This window comes from Lissotriton helveticus, chromosome 11 (assembly GCF_964261635.1).
Source record: "Lissotriton helveticus chromosome 11, aLisHel1.1, whole genome shotgun sequence".
NCBI classification, from domain to species: Eukaryota; Metazoa; Chordata; class Amphibia; order Caudata; family Salamandridae; genus Lissotriton; species Lissotriton helveticus.
The window spans coordinates 852,578,425-852,604,058 of record NC_136072.1 but is presented as its reverse complement, the minus strand read 5'-3'; positions in this window follow the sequence as shown (position 1 = coordinate 852,604,058).

Here is a 25,634-nt window from a genome sequence, read left to right as displayed (position 1 = left end):
TGCTCTCTGTCTAGGGTCTCACTGTGAGTCTGCCCTTGAGATGCCATGCTCTCTCTCTAGGGTCTCACTGTGAGTCTTTCTTTGAGATGCCATGCTCTCTCTCTAGGGTCTCACTGTGAGTCTTTCTTTGAGATGCCATGCTCTCTCTCTAGGGTCTCACTGTGAGTCTTTCTTTGAGATGACATGCTCTCTCTCTAGGGTCTCACTGTGAGTCTTTCTTTGAGATGCCATGCTCTCTTTCTAGGGTCTCACTGTGAGTCTGCCCTTGAGATGACATGCTCTCTGTCTAGGGTATCACTGTGAGTCTGCCCTAGAGATGCCATGCTCTCTCTCTAGGGTCTCACTGTGAGTCTTTCTTTGAGATGCCATGCTCTCTCTCTAGGGTCTCACTGTGAGTCTTTCTTTGAGATGACATGCTCTCTCTCTAGGGTCTCACTGTGAGTCTTTCTTTGAGATGCCATGCTCTCTTTCTAGGGTCTCACTGTGAGTCTGCCCTTGAGATGACATGCTCTTTGTCTTGGGTCTCACTGTGAGTCTTTCTTTGAGATGCCATGCTCTCTGTCTAGGGTCTCACTGTGAGTCTTTCTTTTAGATGACATGCTCTCTTTCTAGGGTCTCACTGTGAGTCTTTCTTTGAGATGACATGCTCTCTTTCTAGGGTCTCACTGTGAGTCTGTCCTTCAGATGCCATGCTCTCTGTCTAGGGTCTCACTGTGAGTCTGCCCTTGAGATGACATGCTCTCTTTCTAGGGTCTCACTGTGAGTCTTTCTTTGAGATGCCATGCTCTCTGTATAGGGTCTCACTGTGAGTCTGTCTTTGAGATGCCATGCTCTCTGTCTAGGGTCTCACTGTGAGTCTTTCTTTTAGATGCCATGCTCTCTGTCTAGGGTCTCACTGTGAGTCTTTCTTTGAGATGCCATGCTCTCTGTCTAGGGTCTCACTGTGAGTCTGTCTTTGAGATGCCATGCTCTCTGTCTAGGGTCTCACTGTGAGTCTGTCTTTGAGATGCCATGCTCTCTGTCTAGGGTCTCACTGTGAGTCTGTCTTTGAGATGACATGCTCTCTTTCTAGGGTCTCACTGTGAGTCTGTCTTTGAGATGCCATGCTCTCTTTCTAGGGTCTCACTGTGAGTCTGTCTTTGAGATGCCATGCTCTCTGTCTAGGGTCTCACTGTGAGTCTGTCTTTGAGATGCCATGCTCTCTGTCTAGGGTCTCACTGTGAGTCTGCCCTTGAGATGACATGCTCTCTTTCTAGGGTCTCACTGTGAGTCTTTCTTTGAGATGCCATGCTCTCTTTCTAGGGTCTCACTCTGAGTCTACCCTTGAGATGACATGCTCTCTTTCTAGGGTCTCACTGTGAGTTTGCCCTTGAGATGCCATGCTCTCTTTCTAGGGTCTCACTGTGAGTCTTTCTTTGAGATGACATGCTCTCTTTCTAGGGTCTCACTGTGAGTCTTTCTTTGAGATGCCATGCTCTCTGTCTAGGGTCTCACTGTGAGTCTGTCTTTGAGATGCCATGCTCTCTGTCTAGGGTCTCACTGTGAGTCTTTCTTTTAGATGCCATGCTCTCTGTCTAGGGTCTCACTGTGAGTCTTTCTTTGAGATGCCATGCTCTCTGTCTAGGGTCTCACTGTGAGTCTGTCTTTGAGATGCCATGCTCTCTGTCTAGGGTCTCACTGTGAGTCTGTCTTTGAGATGCCATGCTCTCTGTCTAGGGTCTCACTGTGAGTCTGCCCTTGAGATGACATGCTCTCTCTCTAGGGTCTCACTGTGAGTCTGTCCTTCAGATGCCCTGCTCTCTTTCTAGGGTCTCACTGTGAGTCTGTCCTTGAGATGCCATGCTCTCTTTCTAGGGTCTCACTGTGAGTCTGTCCTTGAGATGACATGCTCTCTTTCTAGGGTCTCAATGTGAGTCTGTCTTTGAGATGCCATGCTCTCTGTCTAGGGTCTCACTGTGAGTCTTTCTTTGAGATGACATGCTCTCTTTATAGGGTCTCAATGTGAGTCTGTCTTTGAGATGCCATGCTCTCTGTCTAGGGTCTCACTGTGAGTCTGTCTTTGAGATGCCATGCTCTCTGTCTAGGGTCTCACTGTGAGTCTGTCTTTGAGATGACATGCTCTCTCTCTAGGGTCTCACTGTGAGTCTGTCTTTGAGATGCCATGCTCTCTTTCTAGGGTCTCACTGTGAGTCTTTCTTTTAGATGCCATGCTCTCTTTCTAGGGTCTCACTGTGAGTCTTTCTTTGAGATGTCATGCTCTCTTTCTAGGGTCTCACTGTGAGTCTGTCTTTTAGATGCCATGCTCTCTTTCTAGGGTATCACTGTGAGTCTTTCTTTGAGATGACATGCTCTCTTTCTAGGGTCTCACTGTGAGTCTGTCCTTCAGATGCCATGCTCTCTGTCTAGGGTCTCACTGTGAGTCTGCCCTTGAGATGACATGCTCTCTTTCTAGGGTCTCACTGTGAGTCTTTCTTTGAGATGCCATGCTCTCTGTCTAGGGTCTCACTGTGAGTCTGTCTTTGAGATGCCATGCTCTCTATCTAGGGTCTCACTGTGAGTCTTTCTTTTAGATGCCATGCTCTCTGTCTAGGGTCTCACTGTGAGTCTGCCCTTGAGATGCCATGCTCTCTCTCTAGGGTCTCACTGTGAGTCTTTCTTTGAGATGCCATGCTCTCTCTCTAGGGTCTCACTGTGAGTCTTTCTTTGAGATGCCATGCTCTCTCTCTAGGGTCTCACTGTGAGTCTTTCTTTGAGATGACATGCTCTCTCTCTAGGGTCTCACTGTGAGTCTTTCTTTGAGATGCCATGCTCTCTTTCTAGGGTCTCACTGTGAGTCTGCCCTTGAGATGACATGCTCTCTGTCTAGGGTATCACTGTGAGTCTGCCCTAGAGATGCCATGCTCTCTCTCTAGGGTCTCACTGTGAGTCTTTCTTTGAGATGCCATGCTCTCTCTCTAGGGTCTCACTGTGAGTCTTTCTTTGAGATGACATGCTCTCTCTCTAGGGTCTCACTGTGAGTCTTTCTTTGAGATGCCATGCTCTCTTTCTAGGGTCTCACTGTGAGTCTGCCCTTGAGATGACATGCTCTCTGTCTTGGGTCTCACTGTGAGTCTTTCTTTGAGATGCCATGCTCTCTGTCTAGGGTCTCACTGTGAGTCTGTCTTTGAGATGCCATGCTCTCTTTCTAGGGTCTCACTGTGAGTCTGTCTTTGAGATGCCATGCTCTCTGTCTAGGGTCTCACTGTGAGTCTTTCTTTTAGATGACATGCTCTCTTTCTAGGGTCTCACTGTGAGTCTTTCTTTGAGATGACATGCTCTCTTTCTAGGGTCTCACTGTGAGTCTGTCCTTCAGATGCCATGCTCTCTGTCTAGGGTCTCACTGTGAGTCTGCCCTTGAGATGACATGCTCTCTTTCTAGGGTCTCACTGTGAGTCTTTCTTTGAGATGCCATGCTCTCTGTATAGGGTCTCACTGTGAGTCTGTCTTTGAGATGCCATGCTCTCTGTCTAGGGTCTCACTGTGAGTCTTTCTTTTAGATGCCATGCTCTCTGTCTAGGGTCTCACTGTGAGTCTTTCTTTGAGATGCCATGCTCTCTGTCTAGGGTCTCACTGTGAGTCTGTCTTTGAGATGCCATGCTCTCTGTCTAGGGTCTCACTGTGAGTCTGTCTTTGAGATGCCATGCTCTCTGTCTAGGGTCTCACTGTGAGTCTGTCTTTGAGATGACATGCTCTCTTTCTAGGGTCTCACTGTGAGTCTGTCTTTGAGATGCCATGCTCTCTTTCTAGGGTCTCACTGTGAGTCTGTCTTTGAGATGCCATGCTCTCTGTCTAGGGTCTCACTGTGAGTCTGTCTTTGAGATGCCATGCTCTCTGTCTAGGGTCTCACTGTGAGTCTGCCCTTGAGATGACATGCTCTCTTTCTAGGGTCTCACTGTGAGTCTTTCTTTGAGATGCCATGCTCTCTTTCTAGGGTCTCACTCTGAGTCTACCCTTGAGATGACATGCTCTCTTTCTAGGGTCTCACTGTGAGTTTGCCCTTGAGATGCCATGCTCTCTTTCTAGGGTCTCACTGTCAGTCTTTCTTTGAGATGACATGCTCTCTTTCTAGGGTCTCACTGTGAGTCTTTCATTTATATGCCATGCTCTCTGTCTAGGGTCTCACTGTGAGTCTGCCCTTGAGATGCCATGCTCTCTGTCTAGGGTCTCACTGTGAGTCTTTCTTTGAGATGACATGCTCTCTGTCTAGGGTCTCACTGTTAGTCTGCCCTTGAGATGACATGCTCTCTCTCTAGGGTCTCACTGTGAGTCTGTCTTTGAGATGCCATGCTCTCTTTCTAGGGTCTCACTGTGAGTCTGCCCTTGAGATGCCATGCTCTCTGTCTAGGGTCTCACTGTGAGTCTTTCTTTGAGATGCCATGCTCTCTGTCTAGGGTCTCACTGTGAGTCTGCCCTTGAGATGACATGCTCTCTCTCTAGAGTCTCACTGTGAGTCTGTCTTTGAGATGCCATGCTCTCTTTCTAGGGTCTCACTGTGAGTCTGCCCTTGAGATGACATGCTCTCTGTCTAGGGTCTCACTGTGAGTCTGCCCTTGAGATGACATGCTCTCTCTCGGGTCTCAATGTGAGTCTGCCCTTCAGATGCCCTGCTCTCTCTCTAGGGTCTCACTGTGAGTCTGCCCTTGAGATGACATGCTCTCTCTCTAGGGTCTCACTGTGAGTCTGTCTTTGAGATGCCATGCTCTCTTTCTAGGGTCTCACTGTGAGTCTGCCCTTGAGATGACATGCTCTCTGTCTAGGGTCTCACTGTGAGTCTGTCTTTAAGATGCCATGCTCTCTGTCTAGGGTCTCACTGTGAGTCTGCCCTTGAGATGACATGCTCTCTCTCTAGGGTCTCAATGTGAGTCTGCCCTTCAGATGCCCTGCTCTCTCTCTAGGGTCTCACTGTGAGTCTGCCCTTCAGATGCCCTACTCTCTCTCTAGGGTCTCACTGTGAGTCTGCCCTTGAGATGACATGCTCTCTGTCTAGGGTCTCACTGTGAGTCTTTCTTTGAGATGACATGCTCTCTTTCTAGGGTCTCAATGTGAGTCTGTCCTTCAGATGCCCTGCTCTCTTTCTAGGGTCTCACTGTGAGTCTTTCTTTGAGATGCCATGCTCTCTGTCTAGGGTCTCACTGTGAGTCTTTCTTTTAGATGCCATGCTCTCTTTCTAGGGTCTCACTGTGAGTCTGTCTTTTAGATGCCATGCTCTCTTTCTAGGGTCTCACTGTGAGTCTTTCTTTGAGATGCCATGCTCTCTCTCTAGGGTCTCACTGTGAGTCTTTCTTTGAGATGACATGCTCTCTCTCTAGGGTCTCACTGTGAGTCTTTCTTTGAGATGCCATGCTCTCTTTCTAGGGTCTCACTGTGAGTCTGCCCTTGAGATGAGATGCTCTCTGTCTTGGGTCTCACTGTGAGTCTTTCTTTGAGATGCCATGCTCTCTGTCTAGGGTCTCACTATGAGTCTGTCTTTGAGATGCCATGCTCTCTTTCTAGGGTCTCACTGTGAGTCTGTCTTTGAGATGCCATGCTCTCTGTCTAGGGTCTCACTGTGAGTCTTTCTTTTAGATGACATGCTCTCTTTGTAGGGTCTCACTGTGAGTCTTTCTTTGAGATGACATGCTCTCTTTCTAGGGTCTCACTGTGAGTCTGTCCTTCAGATGCCATGCTCTCTGTCTAGGGTCTCACTGTGAGTCTGCCCTTGAGATGACATGCTCTCTTTCTAGGGTCTCACTGTGAGTCTTTCTTTGAGATGCCATGCTCTCTGTCTAGGGTCTCACTGTGAGTCTGTCTTTGAGATGCCATGCTCTCTGTCTAGGGTCTCACTGTGAGTCTTTCTTTTAGATGCCATGCTCTCTGTCTAGGGTCTCACTGTGAGTCTTTCTTTGAGATGCCATGCTCTCTGTCTAGGGTCTCACTGTGAGTCTGTCTTTGAGATGCCATGCTCTCTGTCTAGGGTCTCACTGTGAGTCTGTCTTTGAGATGCCATGCTCTCTGTCTAGGGTCTCACTGTGAGTCTGCCCTTGAGATAACATGCTCTCTCTCTAGGGTCTCACTGTGAGTCTGTCCTTCAGATGCCCTGCTCTCTTTATACGGTCTCACTGTGAGTCTGTCCTTGAGATGCCATGCTCTCTTTCTAGGGTCTCACTGTGAGTCTGTCCTTGAGATGACATGCTCTCTTTCTAGGGTCTCAATGTGAGTCTGTCTTTGAGATGCCATGCTCTCTTTCTAGGGTCTCACTGTGAGTCTTTCTTTGAGATGACATGCTCTCTTTCTAGGGTCTCAATGTGAGTCTGTCTTTGAGATGCCATGCTCTCTGTCTAGGGTCTCACTGTGAGTCTGTCTTTGAGATGCCATGCTCTCTGTCTAGGGTCTCACTGTGAGTCTGTCTTTGAGATGACATGCTCTCTCTCTAGGGTCTCACTGTGAGTCTGTCTTTGAGATGCCATGCTCTCTTTCTAGGGTCTCACTGTGAGTCTTTCTTTTAGATGCCATGCTCTCTTTCTAGGGTCTCACTGTGAGTCATTCTTTGAGATGTCATGCTCTCTTTCTAGGGTCTCACTGTGAGTCTGTCTTTTAGATGCCATGCTCTCTTTCTAGGGTATCACTGTGAGTCTTTCTTTGAGATGACATGCTCTCTTTCTAGGGTCTCACTGTGAGTCTGTCCTTCAGATGCCATGCTCTCTGTCTAGGGTCTCACTGTGAGTCTGCCCTTGAGATGACATGCTCTCTTTCTAGGGTCTCACTGTGAGTCTTTCTTTGGGATGCCATGCTCTCTGTCTAGGGTCTCACTGTGAGTCTGTCTTTGAGATGCCATGCTCTATGTCTAGGGTCTCACTGTGAGTCTTTCTTTTAGATGCCATGCTCTCTGTATAGGGTCTCACTGTGAGTCTTTCTTTGAGATGCCATGCTCTCTGTCTAGGGTCTCACTGTGAGTCTGTCTTTGAGATGCCATGCTCTCTGTCTAGGGTCTCACTGTGAGTCTGTCTTTGAGATGCCATGCTCTCTGTCTAGGGTCTCACTGTGAGTCTGTCTTTGAGATGACATGCTCTCTTTCTAGGGTCTCACTGTGAGTCTGTCTTTGAGATGCCATGCTCTCTTTCTAGGGTCTCACTGTGAGTCTGTCTTTGAGATGCCATGCTAAGTGTCTAGGGTCTCACTGTGAGTCTGTCTTTGAGATGCCATGCTCTCTGTCTAGGGTCTCACTGTGAGTCTGCCCTTGAGATGACATGCTCTCTTTCTAGGGTCTCACTGTGAGTCTTTCTTTGAGATGCCATGCTCTCTTTCTAGGGTCTCACTCTGAGTCTGCCCTTGAGATGACATGCTCTCTTTCTAGGGTCTCACTGTGAGTTTGCCCTTGAGATGCCATGCTCTCTTTCTAGGGTCTCACTGTGAGTCTTTCTTTGAGATGACATGCTCTCTTTCTAGGGTCTCACTGTGAGTCTTTCATTTAGATGCCATGCTCTCTGTCTAGGGTCTCACTGTGAGTCTGCCCTTGAGATGCCATGCTCTCTGTCTAGGGTCTCACTGTGAGTCTTTCTTTGAGATGCCATGCTCTCTGTCTAGGGTCTCACTGTGAGTCTGCCCTTGAGATGACATGCTCTCTCTCTAGGGTCTCACTGTGAGTCTGTCTTTGAGATGCCATGCTCTCTTTCTAGGGTCTCACTGTGAGTCTGCCCTTGAGATGCCATGCTCTCTGTCTAGGGTCTCACTGTGAGTCTTTCTTTGAGATGCCATGCTCTCTGTCTAGGGTCTCACTGTGAGTCTGCCCTTGAGATGACATGCTCTCTCTCTAGAGTCTCACTGTGAGTCTGTCTTTGAGATGCCATGCTCTCTTTCTAGGGTCTCACTGTGAGTCTGCCCTTGAGATGACATGCTCTCTGTCTAGGGTCTCACTGTGAGTCTGCCCTTGAGATGACATGCTCTCTCTCTAGGGTCTCAATGTGACTCTGCCCTTCAGATGCCCTGCTCTCTCTAGGGTCTCACTGTGAGTCTGCCCTTGAGATGACATGCTCTCTCTCTAGGGTCTCACTGTGAGTCTGTCTTTGAGATGCCATGCTCTCTTTCTAGGGTCTCACTGTGAGTCTGCCCTTGAGATGACATGCTCTCTGTCTAGGGTCTCACTGTTAGTCTGTCTTTGAGATGCCATGCTCTCTGTCTAGGGTCTCACTGTGAGTCTGCCCTTGAGATGACATGCTCTCTCTCTAGGGTCTCAATGTGAGTCTGCCCTTCAGATGCCCTGCTCTCTCTCTAGGGTCTCACTGTGAGTCTGCCCTTCAGATGCCCTGCTCTCTCTCTAGGGTCTCACTGTGAGTCTGCCCTTGAGATGACATGCTCTCTGTCTAGGGTCCCACTGTGAGTCTTTCTTTGAGATGACATGCTCTCTTTCTAGGGTCTCAATGTGAGTCTGTCCTTCAGATGCCCTGCTCTCTTTCTAGGGTCTCACTGTGAGTCTTTCTTTGAGATGCCATGCGCTCTGTCTAGGGTCTCACTGTGAGTCTTTCTTTTAGATGCCATGCTCTCTTTCTAGGGTCTCACTGTGAGTCTGTCTTTTAGATGCCATGCTCTCTTTCTAGGGTCTCACTGTGAGTCTTTCTTTGAGATGCCATGCTCTCTCTCTAGGGTCTCACTGTGAGTCTTTCTTTGAGATGACATGCTCTCTCTCTAGGGTCTCACTGTGAGTCTTTCTTTGAGATGCCATGCTCTCTCTCTAGGGTCTCACTGTGAGTCTTTCTTTGAGATGCCATGCTCTCTCTCTAGGGTCTCACTGTGAGTCTTTCTTTGAGATGCCATGCTCTCTTTCTAGGGTCTCACTGTGAGTCTTTCTTTGAGATGCCATGCTCTCTGTCTAGGGTCTCACTGTGAGTCTGTCTTTGAGATGCCATGCTCTCTGTCTAGGGTCTCACTGTGAGTCTGCCCTTGAGATGACATGCTCTCTTTCTAGGGTCTCACTGTGAGTCTGTCTTTGAGATGCCATGCTCTCTGTCTAGGGTCTCACTGTGAGTCTTTCTTTTAGATGACATGCTCTCTTTCTAGGGTCTCACTGTGAGTCTTTCTTTGAGATGACATGCTCTCTTTCTAGGGTCTCACTGTGAGTCTGTCCTTCAGATGCCATGCTCTCTGTCTAGGGTCTCACTGTGAGTCTGTCCTTCAGATGCCATGCTCTCTGTCTAGGGTCTCACTGTGAGTCTGTCTTTGAGATGCCATGCTCTCTGTCTAGGGTCTCACTGTGAGTCTTTCTTTTAGATGCCATGCTCTCTGTCTAGGGTCTCACTGTGAGTCTTTCTTTGAGATGCCATGCTCTCTGTCTAGGGTCTCACTGTGAGTCTGTCTTTGAGATGCCATGCTCTCTGTCTAGGGTCTCACTGTGAGTCTGTCTTTGAGATGCCATGCTCTCTGTCTAGGGTCTCACTGTGAGTATGCCCTTGAGATGACATGCTCTCTCTCTAGGGTCTCACTGTGAGTCTGTCCTTCAGATGCCCTGCTCTCTTTCTAGGGTCTCACTGTGAGTCTGTCCTTGAGATGCCATGCTCTCTTTCTAGGGTCTCACTGTGAGTCTGTCCTTGAGATGACATGCTCTCTTTCCAGGGTCTCAATGTGAGTCTGTCTTTGAGATGCCATGCTCTCTTTCTAGGGTCTCACTGTGAGTCTTTCTTTGAGATGACATGCTCTCTTTCTAGGGTCTCAATGTGAGTCTGTCTTTGAGATGCCATGCTCTCTGTCTAGGGTCTCACTGTGAGTCTGTCTTTGAGATGCAATGCTCTCTCTCTAGGGTCTCACTGTGAGTCTGTCTTTGAGATGCCATGCTCTCTTTCTAGGGTCTCACTGTGAGTCTTTCTTTTAGATGCCATGCTCTCTTTCTAGGGTCTCACTGTGAGTCTTTCTTTGAGATGTCATGCTCTCTTTCTAGGGTCTCACTGTGAGTCTGTCTTTTAGATGCCATGCTCTCTTTCTAGGGTCTCACTGTGAGTCTGTCTTTGAGATGCCATGCTCTCTGTCTAGGGTCTCACTGTGAGTCTGTCTTTGAGATGCCATGCTCTCTGTCTAGGGTCTCACTGTGAGTCTGCCCTTGAGATTACATGCTCTCTCTCTAGTGTCTCACTGTGAGTCTGTCCTTCAAATGCCCTGCTCTCTTTCTAGGGTCTCACTGTGAGTCCGTCCTTGAGATGCCATGCTCTCTTTCTAGGGTCTCACTGTGAGTCTGTCCTTGAGATGACATGCTCTCTTTCCAGGGTCTCAATGTGAGTCTGTCTTTGAGATGCCATGCTCTCTTTCTAGGGTCTCACTGTGAGTCTTTCTTTGAGATGACATGCTCTCTTTCTAGGGTCTCAATGTGAGTCTGTCTTTGAGATGCCATGCTCTCTTTCTAGGGTCTCAATGTGAGTCTGTCTTTGAGATGCCATGCTCTCTGTCTAGGGTCTCACTGTGAGTCTGTCTTTGAGATGCCATGCTCTCTCTCTAGGGTCTCACTGTGAGTCTGTCTTTGAGATGCCATGCTCTCTTTCTAGGGTCTCACTGTGAGTCTTTCTTTTAGATGCCATGCTCTCTTTCTAGGGTCTCACTGTGAGTCTTTCTTTGAGATGTCATGCTCTCTTTCTAGGGTCTCACTGTGAGTCTGTCTTTTAGATGCCATGCTCTCTTTCTAGGGTATCACTGTGAGTCTTTCTTTGAGATGACATGCTCTCTTTCTAGGGTCTCACTGTGAGTCTGTCCTTCAGATGCCATGCTCTCTGTCTAGGGTCTCACTGTGAGTCTGCCCTTGAGATGACATGCTCTCTTTCTAGGGTCTCACTGTGAGTCTTTCTTTGAGATGCCATGCTCTCTGTCTAGGGTCTCACTGTGAGTCTGTCTTTGAGATGCCATGCTCTCTGTCTAGGGTCTCACTGTGAGTCTTTCTTTTAGATGCCATGCTCTCCGTCTAGGGTCTCACTGTGAGTCTGCCCTTGAGATGCCATGCTCTCTCTCTAGGGTCTCACTGTGAGTCTTTCTTTGAGATGCCATGCTCTCTCTCTAGGGTCTCACTGTGAGTCTTTCTTTGAGATGACATGCTCTCTCTCTAGGGTCTCACTGTGAGTCTTTCTTTGAGATGCCATGCTCTCTTTCTAGGGTCTCACTGTGAGTCTGCCCTTGAGATGACATGCTCTCTGTCTTGGGTCTCACTGTGAGTCTTTCTTTGAGATGCCATGCTCTCTGTCTAGGGTCTCACTGTGAGTCTGTCTTTGAGATGCCATGCTCTCTGTCTAGGGTCTCACTGTGAGTCTGTCTTTGAGATGACATGCTCTCTGTCTAGGGTCTCACTGTGAGTCTGTCTTTGAGATGCCATGCTCTCTTTCTAGGGTCTCACTGTGAGTCTTTCTTTTAGATGCCATGCTCTCTTTCTAGGGTCTCACTGTGAGTCTTTCTTTGAGATGTCATGCTCTCTTTCTAGGGTCTCACTGTGAGTCTGTCTTTTAGATGCCATGCTCTATTTCTAGGGTATCACTGTGAGTCTTTCTTTGAGATGACATGCTCTCTTTCTAGGGTCTCACTGTGAGTCTGTCCTTCAGATGCCATGCTCTCTGTCTAGGGTCTCACTGTGAGTCTGCCCTTGAGATGACATGCTCTCTTTCTAGGGTCTCACTGTGAGTCTTTCTTTGAGATGCCATGCTCTCTGTCTAGGGTCTCACTGTGAGTCTGTCTTTGAGATGCCATGCTCTCTGTCTAGGGTCTCACTGTGAGTCTTTCTTTTAGATGCCATGCTCTCTGTCTAGGGTCTCACTGTGAGTCTGCCCTTGAGATGCCATGCTCTCTCTCTAGGGTCTCACTGTGAGTCTTTCTTTGAGATGCCATGCTCTCTCTCTAGGGTCTCACTGTGAGTCTTTCTTTGAGATGCCATGCTCTCTCTCTAGGGTCTCACTGTGAGTCTTTCTATGAGATGACATGCTCTCTCTCTAGGGTCTCACTGTGAGTCTTTCTTTGAGATGCCATGCTCTCTTTCTAGGGTCTCACTGTGAGTCTGCCCTTGAGATGACATGCTCTCTGTCTAGGGTATCACTGTGAGTCTGCCCTTGAGATGCCATGCTCTCTCTCTAGGGTCTCACTGTGAGTCTTTCTTTGAGATGCCATGCTCTCTCTCTAGGGTCTCACTGTGAGTCTTTCTTGGAGATGCCATGCTCTCTCTCTAGGGTCTCACTGTGAGTCTTTCTTTGAGATGACATGCTCTCTCTCTAGGGTCTCACTGTGAGTCTTTCTTTGAGATGCCATGCTCTCTTTCTAGGGTCTCACTGTGAGTCTGCCCTTGAGATGACATGCTCTCTGTCTTGGGTCTCACTGTGAGTCTTTCTTTGAGATGCCATGCTCTCTGACTAGGGTCTCACTGTGAGTCTGTCTTTGAGATGCCATGCTCTCTTTCTAGGGTCTCACTGTGAGTCTGTCTTTGAGATGCCATGCTCTCTGTCTAGGGTCTCACTGTGAGTCTTTCTTAGAGATGACATGCTCTCTTTCTAGGGTCTCACTGTGAGTCTGTCCTTCAGATGCCATGCTCTCTGTCTAGGGTCTCACTGTGAGTCTGCCCTTGAGATGACATGCTCTCTTTCTAGGGTCTCACTGTGAGTCTTTCTTTGAGATGCCATGCTCTCTGTCTAGGGTCTCACTGTGAGTCTGTCTTTGAGATGCCATGCTCTCTGTCTAGGGTCTCACTGTGAGTCTTTCTTTTAGATGCCATGCTCTCCGTCTAGGGTCTCACTGTGAGTCTGCCCTTGAGATGCCATGCTCTCTCTCTAGGGTCTCACTGTGAGTCTTTCTTTGAGATGCCATGCTCTCTCTCTAGGGTCTCACTGTGAGTCTTTCTTTGAGATGACATGCTCTCTCTCTAGGGTCTCACTGTGAGTCTTTCTTTGAGATGCCATGCTCTCTTTCTAGGGTCTCACTGTGAGTCTGCCCTTGAGATGACATGCTCTCTGTCTTGGGTCTCACTGTGAGTCTTTCTTTGAGATGCCATGCTCTCTGTCTAGGGTCTCACTGTGAGTCTGTCTTTGAGATGCCATGCTCTCTGTCTAGGGTCTCACTGTGAGTCTGTCTTTGAGATGACATGCTCTCTGTCTAGGGTCTCACTGTGAGTCTGTCTTTGAGATGCCATGCTCTCTTTCTAGGGTCTCACTGTGAGTCTTTCTTTTAGATGCCATGCTCTCTTTCTAGGGTCTCACTGTGAGTCTTTCTTTGAGATGTCATGCTCTCTTTCTAGGGTCTCACTGTGAGTCTGTCTTTTAGATGCCATGCTCTCTTTCTAGGGTATCACTGTGAGTCTTTCTTTGAGATGACATGCTCTCTTTCTAGGGTCTCACTGTGAGTCTGTCCTTCAGATGCCATGCTCTCTGTCTAGGGTCTCACTGTGAGTCTGCCCTTGAGATGACATGCTCTCTTTCTAGGGTCTCACTGTGAGTCTTTCTTTGAGATGCCATGCTCTCTGTCTAGGGTCTCACTGTGAGTCTGTCTTTGAGATGCCATGCTCTCTGTCTAGGGTCTCACTGTGAGTCTTTCTTTTAGATGCCATGCTCTCTGTCTAGGGTCTCACTGTGAGTCTGCCCTTGAGATGCCATGCTCTCTTTCTAGGGTCTCACTGTGAGTCTTTCTTTGAGATGACATGCTCTCTTTCTAGGGTCTCACTGTGAGTCTTTCATTTAGATGCCATGCTCTCTGTCTAGGGTCTCACTGTGAGTCTGCCCTTGAGATGCCATGCTCTCTGTCTAGGGTCTCACTGTGAGTCTTTCTTTGAGATGCCATGCTCTCTGTCTAGGGTCTCACTGTGAGTCTGCCCTTGAGATGACATGCTCTCTCTCTAGGGTCTCACTGTGAGTCTGTCTTTGAGATGCCATGCTCTCTTTCTAGGGTCTCACTGTGAGTCTGCCCTTGAGATGCCATGCTCTCTGTCTAGGGTCTCACTGTGAGTCTTTCTTTGAGATGCCATGCTCTCTGTCTAGGGTCTCACTGTGAGTCTGCCCTTGAGATGACATGCTCTCTCTCTAGAGTCTCACTGTGAGTCTGTCTTTGAGATGCCATGCTCTCTTTCTAGGGTCTCACTGTGAGTCTGCCCTTGAGATGACATGCTCTCTGTCTAGGGTCTCACTGTGAGTCTGCCCTTGAGATGACATGCTCTCTCTCTAGGGTCTCAATGTGACTCTGCCCTTCAGATGCCCTGCTCTCTCTAGGGTCTCACTGTGAGTCTGCCCTTGAGATGACATGCTCTCTCTCTAGGGTCTCACTATGAGTCTGTCTTTGAGATGCCATGCTCTCTTTCTAGGGTCTCACTGTGAGTCTGCCCTTGAGATGACATGCTCTCTGTCTAGGGTCTCACTGTTAGTCTGTCTTTGAGATGCCATGCTCTCTGTCTAGGGTCTCACTGTGAGTCTGCCCTTGAGATGACATGCTCTCTCTCTAGGGTCTCAATGTGAGTCTGCCCTTCAGATGCCCTGCTCTCTCTCTAGGGTCTCACTGTGAGTCTGCCCTTCAGATGCCCTGCTCTCTCTCTAGGGTCTCACTGTGAGTCTGCCCTTGAGATGACATGCTCTCTGTCTAGGGTCCCACTGTGAGTCTTTCTTTGAGATGACATGCTCTCTTTCTAGGGTCTCAATGTGAGTCTGTCCTTCAGATGCCCTGCTCTCTTTCTAGGGTCTCACTGTGAGTCTTTCTTTGAGATGCCATGCGCTCTGTCTAGGGTCTCACTGTGAGTCTTTCTTTTAGATGCCATGCTCTCTTTCTAGGGTCTCACTGTGAGTCTGTCTTTTAGATGCCATGCTCTCTTTCTAGGGTCTCACTGTGAGTCTTTCTTTGAGATGCCATGCTCTCTCTCTAGGGTCTCACTGTGAGTCTTTCTTTGAGATGACATGCTCTCTCTCTAGGGTCTCACTGTGAGTCTTTCTTTGAGATGCCATGCTCTCTCTCTAGGGTCTCACTGTGAGTCTTTCTTTGAGATGCCATGCTCTCTCTCTAGGGTCTCACTGTGAGTCTTTCTTTGAGATGCCATGCTCTCTTTCTAGGGTCTCACTGTGAGTCTTTCTTTGAGATGCCATGCTCTCTGTCTAGGGTATCACTGTGAGTCTGCCCTTGAGATGCCATGCTCTCTGTCTAGGGTCTCACTGTGAGTCTGTCTTTGAGATGCCATGCTCTCTGTCTAGGGTCTCACTGTGAGTCTGCCCTTGAGATGACATGCTCTCTTTCTAGGGTCTCACTGTGAGTCTGTCTTTGAGATGCCATGCTCTCTGTCTAGGGTCTCACTGTGAGTCTTTCTTTTAGATGACATGCTCTCTTTCTAGGGTCTCACTGTGAGTCTTTCTTTGAGATGACATGCTCTCTTTCTAGGGTCTCACTGTGAGTCTGTCCTTCAGATGCCATGCTCTCTGTCTAGGGTCTCACTGTGAGTCTGTCCTTCAGATGCCATGCTCTCTGTCTAGGGTCTCACTGTGAGTCTGTCTTTGAGATGCCATGCTCTCTGTCTAGGGTCTCACTGTGAGTCTTTCTTTTAGATGCCATGCTCTCTGTCTAGGGTCTCACTGTGAGTCTTTCTTTGAGATGCCATGCTCTCTGTCTAGGGTCTCACTGTGAGTCTGTCTTTGAGATGCCATGCTCTCTGTCTAGGGTCTCACTGTGAGTCTGTCTTTGAGATGCCATGCTCTCTGTCTAGGGTCTCACTGTGAGTATGCCCTTGAGATGACATGCTCTCTCTCTAGGGTCTCACTGCGAGTCTGTCCTTCAGATGCCCTGCTCTCTTTCTAGGGTCTCACTGTGAGTCTGTCCTTGAGATGCCATGCTCTCTTTCTAGGGTCTCACTGTGAGTCTGTCCTTGAGATGACATGCTCTCTTTCCAGGGTCTCAATGTGAGTCTGTCTTTGAGATGCCATGCTCTCTTTCTAGGGTCTCACTGTGAGTCTTTCTTTGAGATGACATGCTCTCTTTCTAGGGTCTCAATGTGAGTCTGTCTTTGAGATGCCATGCTCTCTGTCTAGGGTCTCACTGTGAGTCTGTCTTTGAGATGCAATGCTCTCTCTCTAGGGTCTCACTGTGAGTCTGTCTTTGAGATGCCATGCTCTCTTTCTAGGGTCTCACTGTGAGTCTTTCTTTTAGATGCCATGCTCTCTTTCTAGGGTCTCACTGTGAGTCTTTCTTTGAGATGTCATGCTCTCTTTCTAGGGTCTCACTGTGAGTCTGTCTTTTAGATGCCATGCTCTCTTTCTAGGGTCTCACTGTGAGTCTGTCTTTGAGATGCCATGCTCTCTGTCTAGGGTCTCACTGTGAGTCTGTCTTTGAGATGCCATGCTCTCTGTCTAGGGTCTCACTGTGAGTCTGCCCTTGAGATGACATGCTCTCTCTCTAGTGTCTCACTGTGAGTCTGTCCTTCAAATGCCCTGCTCTCTTTCTAGGGTCTCACTGTGAGTCTGTCCTTGAGATGCCATGCTCTCTTTCTAGGGTCTCACTGTGAGTCTGTCCTTGAGATGACATGCTCTCTTTCCAGGGTCTCAATGTGAGTCTGTCTTTGAGATGCCATGCTCTCTTTCTAGGGTCTCACTGTGAGTCTTTCTTTGAGATGACATGCTCTCTTTCTAGGGTCTCAATGTGAGTCTGTCTTTGAGATGCCATGCTCTCTTTCTAGGGTCTCAATGTGAGTCTGTCTTTGAGATGCCATGCTCTCTGTCTAGGGTCTCACTGTGAGTCTGTCTTTGAGATGCCATGCTCTCTCTCTAGGGTCTCACTGTGAGTCTGTCTTTGAGATGCCATGCTCTCTTTCTAGGGTCTCACTGTGAGTCTTTCTTTTAGATGCCATGCTCTCTTTCTAGGGTCTCACTGTGAGTCTTTCTTTGAGATGTCATGCTCTCTTTCTAGGGTCTCACTGTGAGTCTGTCTTTTAGATGCCATGCTCTCTTTCTAGGGTATCACTGTGAGTCTTTCTTTGAGATGACATGCTCTCTTTCTAGGGTCTCACTGTGAGTCTGTCCTTCAGATGCCATGCTCTCTGTCTAGGGTCTCACTGTGAGTCTGCCCTTGAGATGACATGCTCTCTTTCTAGGGTCTCACTGTGAGTCTTTCTTTGAGATGCCATGCTCTCTGTCTAGGGTCTCACTGTGAGTCTGTCTTTGAGATGCCATGCTCTCTGTCTAGGGTCTCACTGTGAGTCTTTCTTTTAGATGCCATGCTCTCCGTCTAGGGTCTCACTGTGAGTCTGCCCTTGAGATGCCATGCTCTCTCTCTAGGGTCTCACTGTGAGTCTTTCTTTGAGATGCCATGCTCTCTCTCTAGGGTCTCACTGTGAGTCTTTCTTTGAGATGACATGCTCTCTCTCTAGGGTCTCACTGTGAGTCTTTCTTTGAGATGCCATGCTCTCTTTCTAGGGTCTCACTGTGAGTCTGCCCTTGAGATGACATGCTCTCTGTCTTGGGTCTCACTGTGAGTCTTTCTTTGAGATGCCATGCTCTCTGTCTAGGGTCTCACTGTGAGTCTGTCTTTGAGATGCCATGCTCTCTGTCTAGGGTCTCACTGTGAGTCTGTCTTTGAGATGACATGCTCTCTGTCTAGGGTCTCACTGTGAGTCTGTCTTTGAGATGCCATGCTCTCTTTCTAGGGTCTCACTGTGAGTCTTTCTTTTAGATGCCATGCTCTCTTTCTAGGGTCTCACTGTGAGTCTTTCTTTGAGATGTCATGCTCTCTTTCTAGGGTCTCACTGTGAGTCTGTCTTTTAGATGCCATGCTCTATTTCTAGGGTATCACTGTGAGTCTTTCTTTGAGATGACATGCTCTCTTTCTAGGGTCTCACTGTGAGTCTGTCCTTCAGATGCCATGCTCTCTGTCTAGGGTCTCACTGTGAGTCTGCCCTTGAGATGACATGCTCTCTTTCTAGGGTCTCACTGTGAGTCTTTCTTTGAGATGCCATGCTCTCTGTCTAGGGTCTCACTGTGAGTCTGTCTTTGAGATGCCATGCTCTCTGTCTAGGGTCTCACTGTGAGTCTTTCTTTTAGATGCCATGCTCTCTGTCTAGGGTCTCACTGTGAGTCTGCCCTTGAGATGCCATGCTCTCTCTCTAGGGTCTCACTGTGAGTCTTTCTTTGAGATGCCATGCTCTCTCTCTAGGGTCTCACTGTGAGTCTTTCTTTGAGATGCCATGCTCTCTCTCTAGGGTCTCACTGTGAGTCTTTCTATGAGATGACATGCTCTCTCTCTAGGGTCTCACTGTGAGTCTTTCTTTGAGATGCCATGCTCTCTTTCTAGGGTCTCACTGTGAGTCTGCCCTTGAGATGACATGCTCTCTGTCTAGGGTATCACTGTGAGTCTGCCCTTGAGATGCCATGCTCTCTCTCTAGGGTCTCACTGTGAGTCTTTCTTTGAGATGCCATGCTCTCTCTCTAGGGTCTCACTGTGAGTCTTTCTTGGAGATGCCATGCTCTCTCTCTAGGGTCTCACTGTGAGTCTTTCTTTGAGATGACATGCTCTCTCTCTAGGGTCTCACTGTGAGTCTTTCTTTGAGATGCCATGCTCTCTTTCTAGGGTCTCACTGTGAGTCTGCCCTTGAGATGACATGCTCTCTGTCTTGGGTCTCACTGTGAGTCTTTCTTTGAGATGCCATGCTCTCTGACTAGGGTCTCACTGTGAGTCTGTCTTTGAGATGCCATGCTCTCTTTCTAGGGTCTCACTGTGAGTCTGTCTTTGAGATGCCATGCTCTCTGTCTAGGGTCTCACTGTGAGTCTTTCTTAGAGATGACATGCTCTCTTTCTAGGGTCTCACTGTGAGTCTGTCCTTCAGATGCCATGCTCTCTGTCTAGGGTCTCACTGTGAGTCTGCCCTTGAGATGACATGCTCTCTTTCTAGGGTCTCACTGTGAGTCTTTCTTTGAGATGCCATGCTCTCTGTCTAGGGTCTCACTGTGAGTCTGTCTTTGAGATGCCATGCTCTCTGTCTAGGGTCTCACTGTGAGTCTTTCTTTTAGATGCCATGCTCTCCGTCTAGGGTCTCACTGTGAGTCTGCCCTTGAGATGCCATGCTCTCTCTCTAGGGTCTCACTGTGAGTCTTTCTTTGAGATGCCATGCTCTCTCTCTAGGGTCTCACTGTGAGTCTTTCTTTGAGATGACATGCTCTCTCTCTAGGGTCTCACTGTGAGTCTTTCTTTGAGATGCCATGCTCTCTTTCTAGGGTCTCACTGTGAGTCTGCCCTTGAGATGACATGCTCTCTGTCTTGGGTCTCACTGTGAGTCTTTCTTTGAGATGCCATGCTCTCTGTCTAGGGTCTCACTGTGAGTCTGTCTTTGAGATGCCATGCTCTCTGTCTAGGGTCTCACTGTGAGTCTGTCTTTGAGATGACATGCTCTCTGTCTAGGGTCTCACTGTGAGTCTGTCTTTGAGATGCCATGCTCTCTTTCTAGGGTCTCACTGTGAGTCTTTCTTTTAGATGCCATGCTCTCTTTCTAGGGTCTCACTGTGAGTCTTTCTTTGAGATGTCATGCTCTCTTTCTAGGGTCTCACTGTGAGTCTGTCTTTTAGATGCCATGCTCTCTTTCTAGGGTATCACTTTGAGTCTTTCTTTGAGATGACATGCTCTCTTTCTAGGGTCTCACTGTGAGTCTGTCCTTCAGATGCCATGCTCTCTGTCTAGGGTCTCACTGTGAGTCTGCCCTTGAGATGACATGCTCTCTTTCTAGGGTCTCACTGTGAGTCTTTCTTTGAGATGCCATGCTCTCTGTCTAGGGTCTCACTGTGAGTCTGTCTTTGAGATGCCATGCTCTCTGTCTAGGGTCTCACTGTGAGTCTTTCTTTTAGATGCCATGCTCTCTGTCTAGGGTCTCACTGTGAGTCTGCCCTTGAGATGCCATGCTCTCTCTCTAGGGTCTCACTGTGAGTCTTTCTTTGAGATGCCATGCTCTCTCTCTAGGGTCTCACTGTGAGTCTTTCTTTGAGATGCCATGCTCTCTCTCTAGGGTCTCACTGTGAGTCTTTCTTTGAGATGACATGCTCTCTCTCTAGGGTCTCACTGTGAGTCTTTCTTCGAGATGCCATGCTCTCTTTCTAGGGTCTCACTGTGAGTCTGCCCTTGAGATGACATGCTCTCTGTCTAGGGTATCACTGTGAGTCTGCCCTTGAGATGCCATGCTCTCTCTCTAAGGTCTCACTGTGAGTCTTTCTTTGAGATGCCATGCTCTCTCTCTAGGGTCTCACTGTGAGTCTTTCTTGGAGATGCCATGCTCTCTCTCTAGGGTCTCACTGTGAGTCTTTCTTTGAGATGACATGCTCTCTCTCTAGGGTCACACTGTGAGTCTTTCTTTGAGATGTCATGCTCTCTTTCTAGGGTCTCACTGTGAGTCTGCCCTTGAGATGACATGCTCTCTGTCTTGGGTCTCACTGTGAGTCTTTCTTTGAGATGCCATGCTCTCTGTCTAGGGTCTCACTGTGAGTCTGTCTTTGAGATGCCATGCTCTCTTTCTAGGGTCTCACTGTGAGTCTGTCTTTGAGATGCCATGCTCTCTGTCTAGGGTCTCACTGTGAGTCTTTCTTAGAGATGACATGCTCTCTTTCCAGGGTCTCACTGTGAGTCTTTCTTTGAGATGACATGCTCTCTTTCTAGGGTCTCACTGTGAGTCTGTCCTTCAGATGCCATGCTCTCTGTCTAGGGTCTCACTGTGAGTCTGCCCTTGAGATGACATGCTCTCTTTCTAGGGTCTCACTGTGAGTCTTTCTTTGAGATGCCATGCTCTCTGTCTAGGGTCTCACTGTGAGTCTGTCTTTGAGATGCCATGCTCTCTGTCTAGGGTCTCACTGTGAGTCTTTCTTTTAGATGCCATGCTCTCTGTCTAGGGTCTCACTGTGAGTCTTTCTTTGAGATGCCATGCTCTCTGTCTAGGGTCTCACTGTGAGTCTGTCTTTGAGATGCCATGCTCTCTGTCTAGGGTCTCACTGTGAGTCTGTCTTTGAGATGCCATGCTCTCTGTCTAGGGTCTCACTGTGAGTCTGCCCTTGAGATGACATGCTCTCTCTCTAGGGACTCACTGTGAGTCTGTCCTTCAGATGCCCTGCTCTCTTTCTAGGGTCTCACTGTGAGTCTGTCCTTGAGATGCCATGCTCTCTTTCTAGGGTCTCACTGTGAGTCTGTCCTTGAGATGACATGCTCTCTTTCTAGGGTCTCAATGTGAGTCTGTCTTTTAGATGCCATGCTATCTTTCTAGGGTCTCACTGTGAGTCTTTCTTTGAGATGCCATGCTCTCTGTCTAGGGTCTCACTGTGAGTCTGTCTTTGAGATGCCATGCTCTCTGTCTAGGGTCTCACTGTGAGTCTTTCTTTTAGATGCCATGCTCTCCGTCTAGGGTCTCACTGTGAGTCTGCCCTTGAGATGCCATGCTCTCTCTCTAGGGTCTCACTGTGAGTCTTTCTTTGAGATGACATGCTCTCTCTCTAGGGTCTCACTGTGAGTCTTTCTTTGAGATGACATGCTCTCTCTCTAGGGTCTCACTGTGAGTCTTTCTTTGAGATGCCATGCTCTCTTTCTAGGGTCTCACTGTGAGTCTGCCATTGAGATGACATGCTCTCTGTCTTGGGTCTCACTGTGAGTCTTTCTTTGAGATGCCATGCTCTCTGTCTAGGGTCTCACTGTGAGTCTGTCTTTGAGATGCCATGCTCTCTGTCTAGGGTCTCACTGTGAGTCTGTCTTTGAGATGACATGCTCTCTGTCTAGGGTCTCACTGTGAGTCTTTCTTTGAGATGCCATGCTCTCTTTCTAGGGTCTCACTGTGAGTCTGCCCTTGAGATGACATGCTCTCTGTCTTGGGTCTCACTGTGAGTCTTTCTTTGAGATGCCATGCTCTCTGACTAGGGTCTCACTGTGAGTCTGTCTTTGAGATGCCATGCTCTCTTTCTAGGGTCTCACTGTGAGTCTGTCTTTGAGATGCCATGCTCTCTGTCTAGGGTCTCACTGTGAGTCTTTCTTAGAGATGACATGCTCTCTTTCTAGGGTCTCACTGTGAGTCTGTCCTTCAGATGCCATGCTCTCTGTCTAGGGTCTCACTGTGAGTCTGCCCTTGAGATGACATGCTCTCTTTCTAGGGTCTCACTGTGAGTCTTTCTTTGAGATGCCATGCTCTCTGTCTAGGGTCTCACTGTGAGTCTGTCTTTGAGATGCCATGCTCTCTGTCTAGGGTCTCACTGTGAGTCTTTCTTTTAGATGCCATGCTCTCCGTCTAGGGTCTCACTGTGAGTCTGCCCTTGAGATGCCATGCTCTCTCTCTAGGGTCTCACTGTGAGTCTTTCTTTGAGATGCCATGCTCTCTCTCTAGGGTCTCACTGTGAGTCTTTCTTTGAGATGACATGCTCTCTCTCTAGGGTCTCACTGTGAGTCTTTCTTTGAGATGCCATGCTCTCTTTCTAGGGTCTCACTGTGAGTCTGCCCTTGAGATGACATGCTCTCTGTCTTGGGTCTCACTGTGAGTCTTTCTTTGAGATGCCATGCTCTCTGTCTAGGGTCTCACTGTGAGTCTGTCTTTGAGATGCCATGCTCTCTGTCTAGGGTCTCACTGTGAGTCTGTCTTTGAGATGACATGCTCTCTGTCTAGGGTCTCACTGTGAGTCTGTCTTTGAGATGCCATGCTTTCTTTCTAGGGTCTCACTGTGAGTCTTTCTTTTAGATGCCATGCTCTCTTTCTAGGGTCTCACTGTGAGTCTTTCTTTGAGATGTCATGCTCTCTTTCTAGGGTCTCACTGTGAGTCTGTCTTTTAGATGCCATGCTCTCTTTCTAGGGTATCACTTTGAGTCTTTCTTTGAGATGACATGCTCTCTTTCTAGGGTCTCACTGTGAGTCTGTCCTTCAGATGCCATGCTCTCTGTCTAGGGTCTCACTGTGAGTCTGCCCTTGAGATGACATGCTCTCTTTCTAGGGTCTCACTGTGAGTCTTTCTTTGAGATGCCATGCTCTCTGTCTAGGGTCTCACTGTGAGTCTGTCTTTGAGATGCCATGCTCTCTGTCTAGGGTCTCACTGTGAGTCTTTCTTTTAGATGCCATGCTCTCTGTCTAGGGTCTCACTGTGAGTCTGCCCTTGAGATGCCATGCTCTCTCTCTAGGGTCTCACTGTGAGTCTTTCTTTGAGATGCCATGCTCTCTCTCTAGGGTCTCACTGTGAGTCTTTCTTTGAGATGCCATGCTCTCTCTCTAGGGTCTCACTGTGAGTCTTTCTTTGAGATGACATGCTCTCTCTCTAGGGTCTCACTGTGAGTCTTTCTTCGAGATGCCATGCTCTCTTTCTAGGGTCTCACTGTGAGTCTGCCCTTGAGATGACATGCTCTCTGTCTAGGGTATCACTGTGAGTCTGCCCTTGAGATGCCATGCTCTCTCTCTAAGGTCTCACTGTGAGTCTTTCTTTGAGATGCCATGCTCTCTCTCTAGGGTCTCACTGTGAGTCTTTCTTGGAGATGCCATGCTCTCTCTCTAGGGTCTCACTGTGAGTCTTTCTTTGAGATGACATGCTCTCTCTCTAGGGTCACACTGTGAGTCTTTCTTTGAGATGTCATGCTCTCTTTCTAGGGTCTCACTGTGAGTCTGCCCTTGAGATGACATGCTCTCTGTCTTGGGTCTCACTGTGAGTCTTTCTTTGAGATGCCATGCTCTCTGTCTAGGGTCTCACTGTGAGTCTGTCTTTGAGATGCCATGCTCTCTTTCTAGGGTCTCACTGTGAGTCTGTCTTTGAGATGCCATGCTCTCTGTCTAGGGTCTCACTGTGAGTCTTTCTTAGAGATGACATGCTCTCTTTCCAGGGTCTCACTGTGAGTCTTTCTTTGAGATGACATGCTCTCTTTCTAGGGTCTCACTGTGAGTCTGTCCTTCAGATGCCATGCTCTCTGTCTAGGGTCTCACTGTGAGTCTGCCCTTGAGATGACATGCTCTCTTTCTAGGGTCTCACTGTGAGTCTTTCTTTGAGATGCCATGCTCTCTGTCTAGGGTCTCACTGTGAGTCTGTCTTTGAGATGCCATGCTCTCTGTCTAGGGTCTCACTGTGAGTCTTTCTTTTAGATGCCATGCTCTCTGTCTAGGGTCTCACTGTGAGTCTTTCTTTGAGATGCCATGCTCTCTGTCTAGGGTCTCACTGTGAGTCTGTCTTTGAGATGCCATGCTCTCTGTCTAGGGTCTCACTGTGAGTCTGTCTTTGAGATGCCATTCTCTGTCTAGGGTCTCACTGTGAGTCTGCCCTTGAGATGACATGCTCTCTCTCTAGGGACTCACTGTGAGTCTGTCCTTCAGATGCCCTGCTCTCTTTCTAGGGTCTCACTGTGAGTCTGTCCTTGAGATGCCATGCTCTCTTTCTAGGGTCTCACTGTGAGTCTGTCCTTGAGATGACATGCTCTCTTTCTAGGGTCTCAATGTGAGTCTGTCTTTTAGATGCCATGCTATCTTTCTAGGGTCTCACTGTGAGTCTTTCTTTGAGATGCCATGCTCTCTGTCTAGGGTCTCACTGTGAGTCTGTCTTTGAGATGCCATGCTCTCTGTCTAGGGTCTCACTGTGAGTCTTTCTTTTAGATGCCATGCTCTCCGTCTAGGGTCTCACTGTGAGTCTGCCCTTGAGATGCCATGCTCTCTCTCTAGGGTCTCACTGTGAGTCTTTCTTTGAGATGACATGCTCTCTCTCTAGGGTCTCACTGTGAGTCTTTCTTTGAGATGACATGCTCTCTCTCTAGGGTCTCACTGTGAGTCTTTCTTTGAGATGCCATGCTCTCTTTCTAGGGTCTCACTGTGAGTCTGCCATTGAGATGACATGCTCTCTGTCTTGGGTCTCACTGTGAGTCTTTCTTTGAGATGCCATGCTCTCTGTCTAGGGTCTCACTGTGAGTCTGTCTTTGAGATGCCATGCTCTCTGTCTAGGGTCTCACTGTGAGTCTGTCTTTGAGATGACATGCTCTCTGTCTAGGGTCTCACTGTGAGTCTGTCTTTGAGATGCCATGCTCTCTTTCTAGGGTCTCACTGTGAGTCTTTCTTTTAGATGCCATGCTCTCTTTCTAGGGTCTCACTGTGAGTCTTTCTTTGAGATGCCATGCTCTCTCTCTAGGGTCTCACTGTGAGTCTGTCTTTTAGATGCCATGCTCTATTTCTAGGGTATCACTGTGAGTCTTTCTTTGAGATGCCATGCTCTCTCTCTAGGGTCTCACTGTGAGTCTTTCTATGAGATGACATGCTCTCTCTCTAGGGTCTCACTGTGAGTCTTTCTTTGAGATGCCATGCTCTCTTTCTAGGGTCTCACTGTGAGTCTGCCCTTGAGATGACATGCTCTCTGTCTAGGGTATCACTGTGAGTCTGCCCTTGAGATGCCATGCTCTCTCTCTAGGGTCTCACTGTGAGTCTTTCTTTGAGATGCCATGCTCTCTCTCTAGGGTCTCACTGTGAGTCTTTCTTGGAGATGCCATGCTCTCTCTTTAGGGTCTCACTGTGAGTCTTTCTTTGAGATGACATGCTCTCTCTCTAGGGTCTCACTGTGAGTCTTTCTTTGAGATGCCATGCTCTCTTTCTAGGGTCTCACTGTGAGTCTGCCCTTGAGATGACATGCTCTCTGTCTTGGGTCTCACTGTGAGTCTTTCTTTGAGATGCCATGCTCTCTGTCTAGGGTCTC